At 42.4% G+C, this 14,466-nt stretch overlaps 1 long non-coding RNA gene and 1 pseudogene across 2 annotated transcripts in view; one reads left to right on the top strand and one right to left on the bottom strand.

Annotated features, from left to right (window-relative positions):
- The first annotated feature begins 275 nt into the window (after positions 1-275).
- LOC310996458 overlaps positions 276-14,466 on the top strand; it is a 38,991-nt gene continuing 24,800 nt past the window's right edge. The window contains exon 1 of the long non-coding RNA XR_014595897.1: positions 276-682. This is a non-coding gene — a long non-coding RNA (uncharacterized lncRNA). The remainder of the gene's footprint in view (positions 683-14,466) is intronic.
- On the bottom strand, positions 9,846-14,021 carry LOC310996457 (collagenase 3-like; annotated as a pseudogene). Its single transcript, XR_014596499.1, has 11 exons — positions 13,753-14,021; positions 13,508-13,618; positions 12,515-12,642; positions 12,258-12,406; positions 12,036-12,161; positions 11,749-11,910; positions 11,322-11,495; positions 11,104-11,234; positions 10,812-10,977; positions 10,576-10,679; positions 9,846-10,321 (listed from the first exon to the last, which is right to left on the bottom strand). The product of XR_014596499.1 is annotated as a collagenase 3-like (transcript).

Consider the following 14,466-nt stretch of genomic DNA (forward strand, 5'->3'; position numbering starts at 1 on the left):
GTGGCTGAACAAAAACCCTGTGGCCCTAATTCCAAAATTGCTGCATCCAGGCCAGGGTAAAGACAGGTTTATTTCACAACATCACAGTTGAGTTATGATCAAGAGCGACTAATGACCTAAACTGTTTTATTTTTTATTTTTTACAGTGTTTTCAAATAAGAAAATCCTGCAAGCTGATCCCTATCATTACAAGAAGGGACAATGGAACTGCACGAGATCTTAACTCCATCTTAACATTTATTTGTAATACTGGGGTGTGCTACTAACAATTGTTTTACACCCAAAATTGTGCAAACATGTCTGAGCAAATATAATGACCATCGGTAGGCTATATGTCCCTTTACAAGTGCCATACATTGCAGAAAATTAACCAGAAGCATTTTGAAATAGGTCAGAGATTATTTACAGAATTGATCAAATGGTAAACATTCACAGACCTTTGCCTTCCCAACATCATAAACAAAATGATAAACATGCAAACTGCAATTACATTAAGGGCATAGTCTCATTAACAGTCAAGCCAGCCGTAGTTGAGCAGTACACGCATCACCGTCTTGTATGGCAGGTTGTACTCAGTCTGTCTGGGACCATCTGAGAAGTTTCATTAGCTGAACTGACAGAGAGAATTAAAAACAGTAGAACAGTAACAGTAAAATGAACTAAAAACATGCCATATTACAAGGTAATTGTGTGTGAAGAGGTATGGATTAATATGACCAATTGACAATTTAACTTAAAGGGATACTTCACCCAAAACCAATAATTCACCAATTGTCTACTCACTGTCAGGTACCTTGTACCCCTGGCCCTGAACCCAGGACCACTGGAGCCGGGATCCTACATGAACTGGGACAAAGACCATAGCCAGGACCATGGGGCCGGGACAGTGCCAGAACAGGGACCAGGCCCACCAGAACCAGGACCACCAGAACTGAAATCAGTACAAGGACCATACTGGAAACCGGATTCCACAACCGGGATCAGTCTCCCGACTCCTGCCTCTCAAACACTCAGAGTGTGAGGGGAGGGTGGGCCAGTCACATGACGCTTTGATGCGCTTTCATAATAAAAGCAAGTGAGTTGAAGATTTCAAAATCAAATATTTTTCTCCTCCACGGTATAATTTTTGGGTAGGACAAACGTGCCTATCTTCAATATAGATAGATAGGTCTGTTATGACATCTATCTATATTGTCATCACAATGACATTGTGGCAAGGTGAAGAGGGCCCGGGCAGGGATTGAACCCACACCTCCCGGGTAAGAGTCATGCGCGCTTGCCACTTGGCCAAAGGTATATCCCCTTGGCCAAGTAGCCAGGGCGCATGATCAATTGGGGGCATAGTGACAGGAACCTCAACTGTCACAACATCATCAGGCCAAGATGTCAAAATGGAACACTCAACTTCACAGTCAAAATGGAACACTCAACTTCACAGTCAAAATGGAACACTCAACTTCACAGTCAAAATGGAACACTCAACTTCACAGTCAAAATGGAACACTCAACTTCACAGTCAAAATGGAACACTCAGCTTCAAAGTCAAAATGGAACACTCAGCTTCAAAGTCAAAATGGAACACTCAGCTTCAAAGTCAAAATGTCTTGTGACATCATCAGTGACATCATAAGGCAATACTTATGCTGCCTTCAAGACAACTCGGAAGTCGGAAAAAAAACGAGCTCCGAGTTGTAAAAAATGAATTGAACGGCGTCAAACTCGGAAATTACAGGTCGGGAACTCGGGTATCATATCAGAGCTCCGAGTTTCCGACTTGGACGTCACGACAACATCAAAACATGGCAGCCCTCGTCTTAAATGGTTAGAATTTAGACATTTTAAGTATTTGTTGAGGTTTTAATGCATATCTTTTGTGTATTATTGCAGTAGCCTATATGAAATACGTTTATATTAAGCTGTGATTGTTGTATGGTGTGAAATTGCGGCCCTCGTATGTGACGGAAATAACGTTGAACTGTTATCAAGGCTGTAACATTATATGTGCACTCATCTGCGGCGTCTCCTCTCCTCCAAAATAAACACAATTTACTGCTGCATTTATTTTTCGTATTCAGCTATGAGCCACAATATGCCAAACTTCCTTCAGGTATCCATGTTTTTTCTCCCGAGTTCCTGCAGCGTGAACGCAATGATGTCGGAAGTCGGAAATTTCCGAGTTGGGAATCCCGACCTCCGAGTTGTTATGAACGCAGCATATAGGGCAGAACACAATAGCTCATTAGACACATTGCTGAAGCAGACGCCTGTTCAGAGTGCACAGTGTAATTTTTAGTCGTTTCATTTTCAAACTTTCTTAAACAAACGCAATGGCGAATGCTAGTTCTGAACCAAAAGGCAAGGTAACAGTTCGACAACTGAGGGACATGTTTGAGTCGAAGAATCCTGATGAACAGCGTGGAGTCTTGTGCTGCCAGGGAATCAGAAAATCAGTCCGTGGAGAAAATCCTAAGGGCTGAGATTGAAGCCCTCCAACACAGGATGGCCACCGAAAAGCTAGAGCGGCAGCAGCTGAAAACCCAGCTCAACACTCAGCACGAACTATACAGTGAACTGACTACGGAGCTTGAAGAGAAGAACAAGCTCTCCAAGAAGCCACTCAGCAGCCGAGAGTTTGCAGCAAGAGCTAGAGAAAGAAAGGAAGGCTCATGCTGCCAACGTGGACAGAACGCCAGCACCTGGAGGAAAACCTGAGGGCTAAGATCGACACTTCCAGAAAAAAGAATGACCCAAGATATCCGCGTATTCAACAAATAGCATCGGACGAGAACCTGGCTCTGAGAAAAGTGCTGGTGGAGCTGAGAGCTCAGCACAACACTCTGCTCGAACTAAACAGTGAACTGACTACTGGAGCTTGAGAGAGTAGAAAGGAACAAAGCTCTACAAGAAGCTTCCTACCAAGACACCCAGAAGTATGAAGCTGATGTACTCAGGGGCCAGACAGCAGGTGATAATCTGCAGAAAGAGCTGAGAAAAGAAATGAAGGGCTCATGATGTGACACAATACCAGCTCCTGGAGAAAAACTTGAGGGCTGAGATCGCCGCCATCAAACAGACGAACTTTCTTAAAACTAATGCAATGGTGAATACTTGTTCTGAACCGAAAGGAGAGCTAACAGTCCGACAACTGAGGGACATGTTTGAGGTCCAAACGATAGTATCGAGGGATCTCAACAAACACATGGAGGCTTCTGCTGCCACGGAATCAGAAAATAAGCCTGTGGAGAAAATCCTGAGGGCTGAGATTGAGGCCCTCCAACACATGATGACCACAGAAAACCAAAAAGCATCTGAGCAGGAGCTGGTTCTAAAGCTAGAGCTGCTGAAAACCCAGCTCAACACTCAGCTCGAACTAAACGGTGAACTGACTACGGAGCTTGAAGAGAAGAACAAAGAAGCCACTCAGCAGGCCGAGAGTTTGCAGCAAGAACTAGAGAAAGAAAGGAAGGCTCATGCTGCCAACGTGACAGAACGCCAGCGCCTGGAGGAAAACCTGAGGGCTAAGATCGACACTTCCAGAAAAAAGATGACCCAAGATATCCGCGCAATTCAAGAAATAGCATCGGACGAGAACCTGTCTCTGAGAAAAGTGCTGGAGGAGCTGAGAGCTCAGCACAACACTCAACTCGAACTTAACCATGAGTTGATTGCAACTCTTGAGGCAGAGAGGAGCAACAGCCAGCATCCTCCCCAAGAAGACATGGCCCCCCGACCAGAGAGGAGCAACAACCAGCCTCCCCAAGAAGACATGACCCCCACACCAGAGAGGAGCAACAACCAGCCGCCCCAAGAAAACATGGCCCACTCAGACAGGAGGTCAACATGGACGAGGATCCGCCATGCCTTGGGGCTGAGGAAACCAAGGAGGTGGAAGAGGAGAAGGGAGACCTCATCCAGCATCATCGGAACTGACTTTATTTCCCACCATTTTTCTTTTCTTTTTCTCTTCTTTCCTTAACTTTCTTTTCTCTTTGCTTAACTTTGCTTTTCTTTTTTGTCTTCTTCTCTTAACTATTCTTTTCTCTTTCTTTTTCCATCTTATTGTCTTCTTCTCTAAATGTCTTCTTTTTTCTTCTCTTAACTATATTTTCTTTTTTCTTCTCTTACTGATCTGTAATTTTTCTAGACTTCTCTAAACTTCTGGTCTTCTTTTTCCCTTCTCTTAACTATTCTTTTTTCTCGCCTTTCTTTTCTTTTCTTCCCTTAACTATTACTTTTGTTTTCTTTTACTCATCTTTCTTTTTTCTAGTCTCTCTAAACACTTTATTTCTCTTCTTTCCTTAACTTTTCTTTCCTCTTTCTTCTTTGCTTAACTTAACTTTTCTCTTTTTGTCTTCTCTTACTATTTTTTTTCTCTCTTTTTCTTTTACTCACCTCTAATTTTATTCTTCTCTAAATCTCTAGTCTTCTTTTTCTTTTTTCTTTCTTTTACGATCTTAATTTGTCTAGTCTTCTCTAGTCTTCTTTTTCTCTTCTCTTAACAGTTCTTTTTTCTCACCTTTCTTTTTCTGTTCTTTTACTCATCTTTTGTTTTTTAGTCTTCTCTAAACAATTTATTTATCTTCTTTCCTTAACTTTTCTTTTCTTTTTCTTCATTTCTTAACTTTACTTTTCTCTTTTTGTCTTCTTCTCTTAAAGGGATAGTTCACCCTAGAATGATATTTTGCTCATTATCTACTCACCCTCATGTTGACTAAGGGCTGGAAGAATTTTCAGAGTCCACCGTCCCTTCTCTGAGTTACAGGGGGTCTCGGCGTAGCAGTGCATTTCAATGCAACGGTTGCAAAGGGACACCAGAGCTCTTCGTAAAAAAACACACACAAAAAAACATCCAAATACCTCCATGATGCTCGTATGTAATGTCCGTCTTGTGCTGAAGCCCCAAATTGCGTAATTGTCCCGAAAAAAATTAAATAAGTCTATATTTTAAGCTTGTTTGTAGCGGAAGCTTCTCGAAGCTCCTCTTCCTGGTCCGTCCAAATCTCGCGTGATTTGCGCCGGCGTCAGTGCGGTTACTGCGAATCACGCGAGATTTGGACGGACCAGGAAGAGGAGCTTCGAGAAGCTTCCGCTACAAACAAGCTTAAAATATAGACTTATTTAATTTTTTTCGGGACAATTACGCAATTTGGGGCTTCAGCACAAGACGGACATTACATACGAGCATCATGGAGGTATTTGGATGTTTTTTTGTGTGTGTTTTTCTCTGGTGTCCCTTTGCAACCGTTGCATTGAAATGCACTGCTACGCCAAGACCCCCTGTAACTCAGAGAAGGGACGGTGGACTCTGAAAATTCTTCCAGCCCTTAGTCAACATGAGGGTGAGTAGATAATGAGCGAAATATCATTCTAGGGTGAACTATCCCTTTAACTATTATTCTCTCTTTCTTTTACTCATCTCTAATTTTCTTCTTCTCTAAATTTCTAGTCTTCTTTTTCTCTTCTCTTATTTCTTTTTCTTTCTTTTACTGATCTTTATTTTTTCGAGTCTTCTTTTTCCTCTTCTCTTAACTATTCTTTTTTCTCGCCTTTCTTTTTATTTTCTTCCCTTAACTATTCTTTTTCTTTCTTTTACTCATCTTTTCTTTTTCTAGTCTTCTCTAAACAATTTTTTTCTCTTTTCTTAACTTTTTTTCTCTTAACTCATTGAGTGCCGCGCTCCTTTCCAAAGTTTTAGTCAAGTGTACCGGCAATTTAGACCATTTTTGACTTTTTATGTAGAGCCACAGTGTATTCTATATTATTGCCACCAACACATACTGTGGCTCAATTGAAAGGTTTACCTTAATGCTTCAAGTGGCCACAAACCGTTTGTTTCTACGTGCCTCTGTTCCTGAGAAAAATCAAGCTAAACATGGCTGGGTTTCACCAAAATCCCTCCTTTTTTTCTAGAAAAGGAGATAGAGCGTCTTTTATGAAAGGTGCGCTGTTTGTGTCTGTCGCTCTTCTGACACACTACAAAGGGCTCGTATAAGATAAATATATACAACAGTTGTTGTTCTATTCACAAAACCACCATCGGGGGCGGGGGGGGCGCCACTAAACAACAATAACACAGAGCACCGTGCCGTGTCACAGCTTCTCGCCGCGGAGCGTGAGGGTCAGTCGGCCACCGCGGCTCGGGAAGACCGGTCCCGCCGGTGGTCGCGGTCCTTCTGTGTGGTACGGGTCGGTGATGCCGGTCTGCTTTGGCCCAGAGACCATCAGATTTTACCGCGGGAGGACTTTGGGGAGGACACGGTGTTGCTCCAGATGAAGACCGGGCGGACTGTCGGCTGAGAGCTTCCTGGTTCAGCTCCGAGCAGCTCGAGCAGCTCGAGCAGCAGCGCGGGTGAGAGCAGAGCAGCTGCGCTGCAGCAGCTGCTGCATCTGCATGCAGAACTCGTTTGCAGAAGCCGAGTTATGATAAAAACTTCCAGATCATGAGCTGTCATGTGACTTTGATCGTCATCTATTTCAGTTCTCCTCGTCGTAGAGTCCCCAAATTTACATATAATGTGTATTAAAGTGTCTATTTTCATAATTTAAAAAAAAAGCAAAAAACGAAAAATCTCGTTTTCGGCACTCAACGCATGGGAACGAAAAACGAGAAATTACGTGGTTGGCACTCAATGAGTTAATTATTTCTTTTAATTTTAAATCAACTTAAAGCAGAAGTGAGTGATCCGGTCGTTTTCGCTAATGCTGCGTTCCAGGCAGGCTTTTGAAATCGTAAATTACAGCTTCAAGTCACAACTTACGACTTTGTAGCGTTCCAGGCAACCCACTCGTGTTTTTCCGACCTGTTTTACCGGTGAAAGTCACTATAACGGCCACTCGTAACTTCCGACCGGTGAACTCGTACCAGATCGAACTGGTACCACTTCACGGTCGGAAAAATACGAGTTTCATTGAACGCACAATAACAGTCCTCGTCGCTACGTCACCACATTCACGGCGTTCCTTGGCTGCACACACAGCCCTGCATGCCGTTCTCTCTCCTCATTGGATAAAAACTGTAGGATACGATAAATGTTTTCTCTTCGGCTCAGAGCAGAGCAGAGGGACTGAGAGACCCGTGTTTCAGTCCAAACACTCTATAGCTGTGTCTCAATTCAGGGGCTGCAGCCTTCGGAGGACCCAGCCTACGTGGTCTCCGGAGGCAACGGCTTCGGAGGCTCCTCCGTCGGCCGCATCAACGGTCGGTAAATGAGACGGTCTAGCCTTCAGAGCCTTTCCTGATCCGAATGTAAACAACGGCCGAACGTAAACAACAGCGTAACGTTACAACGTAACATTTGAAAGTGGCGCCTGCAACGGCTCTACCGCTCCTCCGCCCCTCACTTTTTTTTTTTTTAATAAGTAGAATAAATACACGGGCAGTTATCATTAATATACTAATAAACAAACAATTGAACAGCAGCCAGGGGGTAGGCTTCAGGCTTGAGGCTTCAGGCTATTAAGTGAATAGAAAATAAAGAGCAGAGTGATATGTTTTCATAGCTTTATTTGAGTCAGATGCTTTGCCTCCGCTCCTCACCTGAGCAGCCAGAGCAGAGCTCAGCTCAGCGGGCAGCCACACCTCCGAACCGGCCGCTAAGCCGGGTTACCGTGGCTACAGCACAGAGCTGCTCCGTTCGATAGCTAGCGGCTAGGTTGCTAATAACAACAACGGTGCAGCAAAGCATCTTGGGATACGGGAGGCCGCGAAGGATAGTAGCGATGCATCCTCCGAATGCAGGGGAAAGGAGGACGCATTTGGAGGCTGCATTTGGAGGAGCCTTCGAATTTGGATGAATTGGGACAGCCTTCGCGCAGCGCTGTGACGTAATCGGCCTTCAAATGCACCCTTCGAAGGATGCAGCCCCTGAATTGAGACACAGCTTATGTAAGTGATTGCTGTCGGAAGATATAACTATTTAAAGGGATAGTTCACCCTAGAATGATATTTCGCTCATTATCTACTCACCCTCATGTTGACTAAGGGCTGGAAGAATTATCAGAGTCCACCGTCCCTTCTCTTAGTTACAGGGGTCTCGGCGTAGCAGTGAATTTCAGTGCAACGGTTGCAAAGGGACACCGGAGCTCTTCGTAAAAAAACACACACAAAAAAACATCCAAATACCTCCATGATGCTCGTATGTAATGTCCGTCTTATGCTGAAGCCCCAAATTGCGTAATTGTCCCGAAAAAAAATTAAATAAGTCTATATTTTAAGCTTGTTTGTAGCGGAAGCTTCTCGTCTTCTTCTTCTTCTCCTCTTCCTGGTCCGTCCAAATATCGCGTGATTCGCAGTAACCGCACTGACGCCGGCGCAAATCACGCGATATTTGGACGGACCAGGAAGAGGAGAAGAAGAAGAAGACGAGAAGCTTCCGCTACAAACAAGCTTAAAATATAGACTTATTTAATTTTTTTCGGGACAATTACGCAATTTGGGGCTTCAGCACAAGACGGACATTACATACGAGCATCATGGAGGTATTTGGATGTTTTTTGTGTGTGTTTTTTTACGAAGAGCTCCGGTGTCCCTTTGCAACCGTTGCATTGAAATTCACTGCTACGCCGAGACCCCCTGTAACTAAGAGAAGGGACGGTGGACTCTGATAATTCTTCCAGCCCTTAGTCAACATGAGGGTGAGTAGATAATGAGCGAAATATCATTCTAGGGTGAACTATCCCTTTAAGACTTATATTAACACAAATATATCACTCACTTCTGCTTTAAAATAAACTATAACATAAAAATAAAAAGTTCAGTCTTTGAGATGTATTTCCTGGATATATTGTATTTAGTAGTTTTTAAGTAAGTATAGTCAAGTCTAAAAAGAGTTGTAGGGCAGAGAGGTCCATACATCAACAGGGACTTACAGAGCTAGGGGCGGTGTCCATGGAGCCATACGTTCACTAAAGTTGGGAATTAACTTTCCAAGGTAGTTAAGAAATCTTGGTAAAGCTGGAGGCCTTCACTGGAGAAAGCATGACTTAAGCCGCTTTTTTTAATAACAGAACGTTAGGAGACGGATTTGTGTTTGAAGTAAATTCATGCAAAACAGCTGATACGTGTTCCCGTCGGGGGCAGTTTTTCAGCAAGCAGTATCTGCATTTGCCTTGAAAACAATCTGATAGCGTCATGAATGTGCAGGTCACAACTTGTCCACGAGAGCGTTTTGGAGTTGTTGGATTGTGTATTTGATGAGGGAAACCAAGAAATCCCATGAAAACTGTTGCCGCACACTGACCTGTATTTTGTTCATTTCTTTTTTCACTTGTGTTTGTTTACATTGTTCTCTTTTGTTTTTGATAGCTATCTCATGTACACGGACCACAGCTCAGTTGGTGGTGTAACCCGGTTAAAAGTAGCAAATATGCTTGTAGTATCGTTTAGTAATCAAAGCATATAAATAGCATGAAATTCATTAAAAAAGTTATAAATTTATATAAATATTTAAAAAGCAGTTTAAAAATTATTATATGTTTTGTTTTATTTCTGAAAATGAGAAACTATGCATGCAGCTTTAGACAGCTTTAGAGTAATTGTGATGACTTGTAACTTGTTGCGAGGGACAATGGAGGCTCGCTACCTTCTACCAAATGTCTCTTGGCTGAAAACCAACCTTGCAACATCAGTGTAGTACTTGGCCTCTGACCCGGTGTCCCAGCTCTCGTCTCTGCGCACCGCGACAGAAAGGCACTCTGTAACCCATAATCTTTTGTTTATGACAGTTAAGACTACACAAATATACACGTTGGAACATTATATATGTTATATAACGTTATCCACCGCTCTGTCAATTGCTTTTTCGCAATTTCGGCTTCATTAAAAACAAACACGGCCAGGAGGAGGGTTAGCAAAACAGCGGAGAAGCAACCAGATTTGCATTGATCCCCTTTAACATTTATTTGTGATACTGGGATGTGCTAACACATCGTTTTACACCTAAAACTGTGCAGACATTATCAAATACAATGCCCATCCATACCTATGTCAGTTTACACGTTCCATTAAATTTAATTAAATTAACCAGAAGCATTTTGAAACAGGTCAAAGACTATTTACATAATTGATCAAATGGTAAACATTAACTGACCTCAGTTTGATTTATTTGCTGCAGGTTATTGATCAAACAGCCGGCTGCAAAACAACATCTTCCTCTTAAGAGCTGTTCCCAACATCATAAAAAAAATACAGTAAAATTTAGGGCATAGACAGTTGTGTCTCAGTAACAGTCAAGCCAGCCGTAGTTGAGCAGTACGCGCATCACTGTCTTGTATGGCAGGTTGTACTCCGTCTGTCTGGGACCATCTGAGAAGTAAATATACCCTGTGGGAGGGAAGACAGAGTTTATATGCAGCTGAACTTACAGACAAATTAACTAATGATTGGACACTTTGCATAGTAGAATAAGCCATAAACATGTCATTTGACAAAGAAATGATGTCCAACAGGTATGGATTAGCGTAGCCATTCAACAGTTTGTACAGCTTTAAATACCTTGTTTATTTTTTCTGTCATTCTAACCAAAGGTGATTTTTGAGCAGAATAAAGTGGGTTAAGTGGGGGTAAATATTTCTCACCATAATTCTCAAAGGCTGCATCTACTTTGGTGCCAATGCCGGGGAAATCCCAAGAGATATATCTAGGGTATCCATAGTCCATTTGGTTTCTCCTCGCATCATAGCTGCAAGAGAGAATATGCTCTTTGGTGCATCTCAGTGATCAGTTGTCATCACAGTTATTTTCATTTTTTATCCCGTAGCCTACACATCGTGTTGATAACCTAAAATAAAATTTGATCATGACCAACACTCACCTCCAGTACTGTCTGTTCACAAAAATTAATGTTTTCCCAGTTGTGGGCACATAAACAGCTGCATCAACCTTACGGACTGATGTGGGGAGGCCAAGGTTGGTGAGAGGCTTTGGGTATCCTGGCAATTTTGTCTTTCCAGAAGCCCTTATGCCCCAGTATTGACGACCTGCAGAGAAACATTTGCAGGTTATTATATCTCCTAGTTACCCGTAGAGCCTCATTATAGTATATACCGTAAGTTGAATTTCACCACAATCAACATGCAAATCAAACAAAACCCTACAAAAATTACCTTCAAATAGAAACACAGCATCACTGCTTGGGACTTCAAAGGCAGCATCCACATAGTTAATCCCAGGCCATTTTGTGTTCACTTTAGTGAACCGAATTCCTTGGACGGTTGTACTCTTTCTCCAGTAATATCTAGCAATGCATTTGAATTTACATGTAAAAATATGCAACATTCTTATTCAAGATGAATACACTGGTCGCTATATATTCAGAATATACCCGTTCTTGAAGAAGAACAGATCTCCCCTCATGGAGGTAGCAGCGTCAAATACCAGCCCGCGGTCGCATTGCTCATTTCGGGGTTTGGTTTTTCGGTTGGGTCCTCTGGCTCTGGTTCAGGCTCTGGACGTGGTTCTGGTCTTGGAGCTGTTGTGGGCACTGGTGTACGGCTTCCTGGGAAATTGAGTGGTAAAATAAAGAGCGACTAAACTATTATCTTCAACAACATGAAAGCAAACAACCATCGACATCGACACAAATAGAGAAAATTGTGCTTGGATCTTAAGCTCATATTTAAAATCAGACTGGCTGTCAAGTAAACAAACCACAACAGATTTAAAATGGGTCCAATTCCTTTGCAATTTCATGTGGTGCACACAAAGCTGTGTTTTCAGTTGAAAAAAGTGCAGCATCTTATTTTTCATACCATAAAGGGCTTGAACCCCTCGCCTGTCATCGTCTGGCAGCCTGTATCCATTTGTATTGACATATTTATAGGTGGGATACATCAGGGCACGTCTGTCCCGGGAGTGATCCAGGCCTAGAGCATGGCCAAACTCATGGGCCGCCACCAACAGTAGATTCACACCTGAAGACAGGAATAACAATGAAATAATTCTGACACTCATTATTGCACATATGGAATCTGTACTGCTTCACCTTTGGACTATGTGGCTTCAGGTTCACTAAAATAACACGGTGGAGTGTGTTTACCTCTTTGGGTAAGAGTCCAGGTTTCATCATCGTCAAAGTGTGTGTCCCCTCCCTGATTACGTCCAGGGGAGTTTGCATGAGCCAAGACTCCACCTGCTCCGTCAAAAGGGTAAAAGTCCCCGTGGTCTGCAATAACAATAGCACAACCATATTTGATCATTTTAGAGGTTTTAGAGTGTCTAAGCGTCTAACTGAAGACCTCTTATTTTTATCCAAACTCACATCCACCCTTGAAGAGGATCATGATGTCGGCAGTGCCGCTGTTGATCTGTTTGAAGTTCAGTGGGATGACATCACTGTAGAGCTGGAAAGCCTTGGCAATGGTTTGATCAATCTGACTCTGGGACAGATCACGAGTGTACTGAGTGATCCTGTTCAAATCATACATATTTATCAGCAGCAGCAGTTGCATTTATTTACTCAACCACCTGAATCACAATTTTGTCACGACTGACAATATCATAACTTCCCCCACTTGCCTGTAGGTAATCAGCCTTTTCTCCCATTTGGGTTTCCCATGAAAGTGTCCATAACGGCTGATGTCTGAAACACCACACCTGGGGGCTTTCATCACCTCCACAGTCTCTGTATTCAGGACGCCGGTGACCTGGTGGTCAGATGATGACATTTTGTCTTCTGCTTAATGATTCCTGGTATGATATCTTTATTAGTGGTGAGAGTATTGGCAGACATATCAGTGGTAAATACAAGACAGCAACATTTAATATGGCTGCCTAATGTGTAAGATTTTCCATTTTAATAATAAAACTATAAAAAATGCATTCAACCATGTAGGAGCCAATATTGTGTTAAAGATAGTTAAGATTTTAGTTGTTGATTATGGTGTGTTTTTATACTTTGGTTTTCTGTACTGCCTTTTCAGCCTAGTTTCCAATTGTTCTATAGCACCAGAACTAGGCACTGCACATGCGCTCTGCAACATAATGGAGGGCAGTTAAGGTCAGACCGTGGATTAGCAGCAGTGTTAGGTACAGAGCAAAAAGGGTTTTTGACCGTTACTCTACGTTGTGTCGTGTCATGTTGTGTTGTGTTGTGTTGTGTTGTGTTGTGTTGTGTTGTGTTGTGTTGTGTTGTGTTGTGTTGTGTTGTGTTGTGTTTTGTTGTGTTGTGTTGTGTTGTGTTGTGTTGTGTTGTGTTGTGTTAGATCTGTGGACCTTTGTGTAATATCTTCATGTGTGAGGAATCACTAAGAGAAGCTTGGATGTATATTGATGAGGATATTATACCTAGATGTACAACAAAGTGAAGTAAAACTGTACAATGACAACCTCAATGACTTGTGAGTAAACGAGTCAAGTCAGTTGAACCTTATACTGCTAATAACTTGAGTGGCTTTGGAAGTACGTTTAATGTTTCCCACTACAAACCTCTTGTAATTTCCACAGAGATCAGTGCTGTTTTTTCCTCGTACATGCTCACAGTGGGTGAAATATTCAATTCACTGTTAATACCTCCAGCCCAAAGAAAGCCTGCATGGCCTCCAGATCGGCGGTGAAGTTGGTGATGCTTCGCACTGTGGAGTTTGTCAACCCAACATCGCCAAAGTACTGAGAAAGATATCCCTGATACAGACAGAAAGAAATGACAAATCATAATCCTTGTTACCTAAAACAATCTAAAATATATTGCACTATGTCTTACTGATTAATGATCACTCCTCACCCCTAATATAAATGCAAACTGAATAATCCATTACCTGAGCCAGGTCTTCGTCCTCTGGTGAAATTGTTGGAGCGATGGTAGGCGCTGCTCGACAAAGTGCCAAACAGCTCAGCAGCACCATCCAAAATCCAGCGACAGACATCTTGTTCAGATGTTTTTCTCCTCCACCATCCACTCTCCTCTTATAAAGGCAGCTGCTGTGACGGTCTGGTGTGTGTGTTTGTGTGCATCGCGCTGATAAACGCTGAAGAGGAGCTGCCTACTCAATGCTAAGACAAGCCTCTGTGCCAGAGGGGGCAGGGGAGCAGAGAGGGGGCTCTGTGATAACACAGCAGGAGATACAATCAAGTTGACTTCACCTTTGTAATGTTTGTGGAACAGTTTGATTGTGTTTGCCTTTTTTCTTTCCGTGAAATGCTTTTATTTTTTCTACATTTTTTTTTAATTTCTTTGTTGTGCGATATTTTATTTTATCATTTGTCACATTTGAGTGGCTTTATCATTTTTGAGTACATAAACTGTCACTAACTTAAAACTTGGCAAAATGCAAAAGTGTCCCCTGCAAGCTGTAACCCAGAGAAATACTGACCAGTTAAGTATGTACTGGAACATTTCTTTGTGTTTGTTTACATTGTTCTATTTTGCATTTGATAACCTTTGCATGTACACAGACCACAGTCCAGTTTGGTGGTAAACATGAACAGAGTTACCCAACTTTTCTATATCTTTGAGAGCTGATGAGTCATTA

The sequence above is a fragment of the Trachurus trachurus genome (assembly GCF_905171665.1).
Source record: "Trachurus trachurus genome assembly, chromosome: 13".
Taxonomy (NCBI): Eukaryota; Metazoa; Chordata; class Actinopteri; order Carangiformes; family Carangidae; genus Trachurus; species Trachurus trachurus.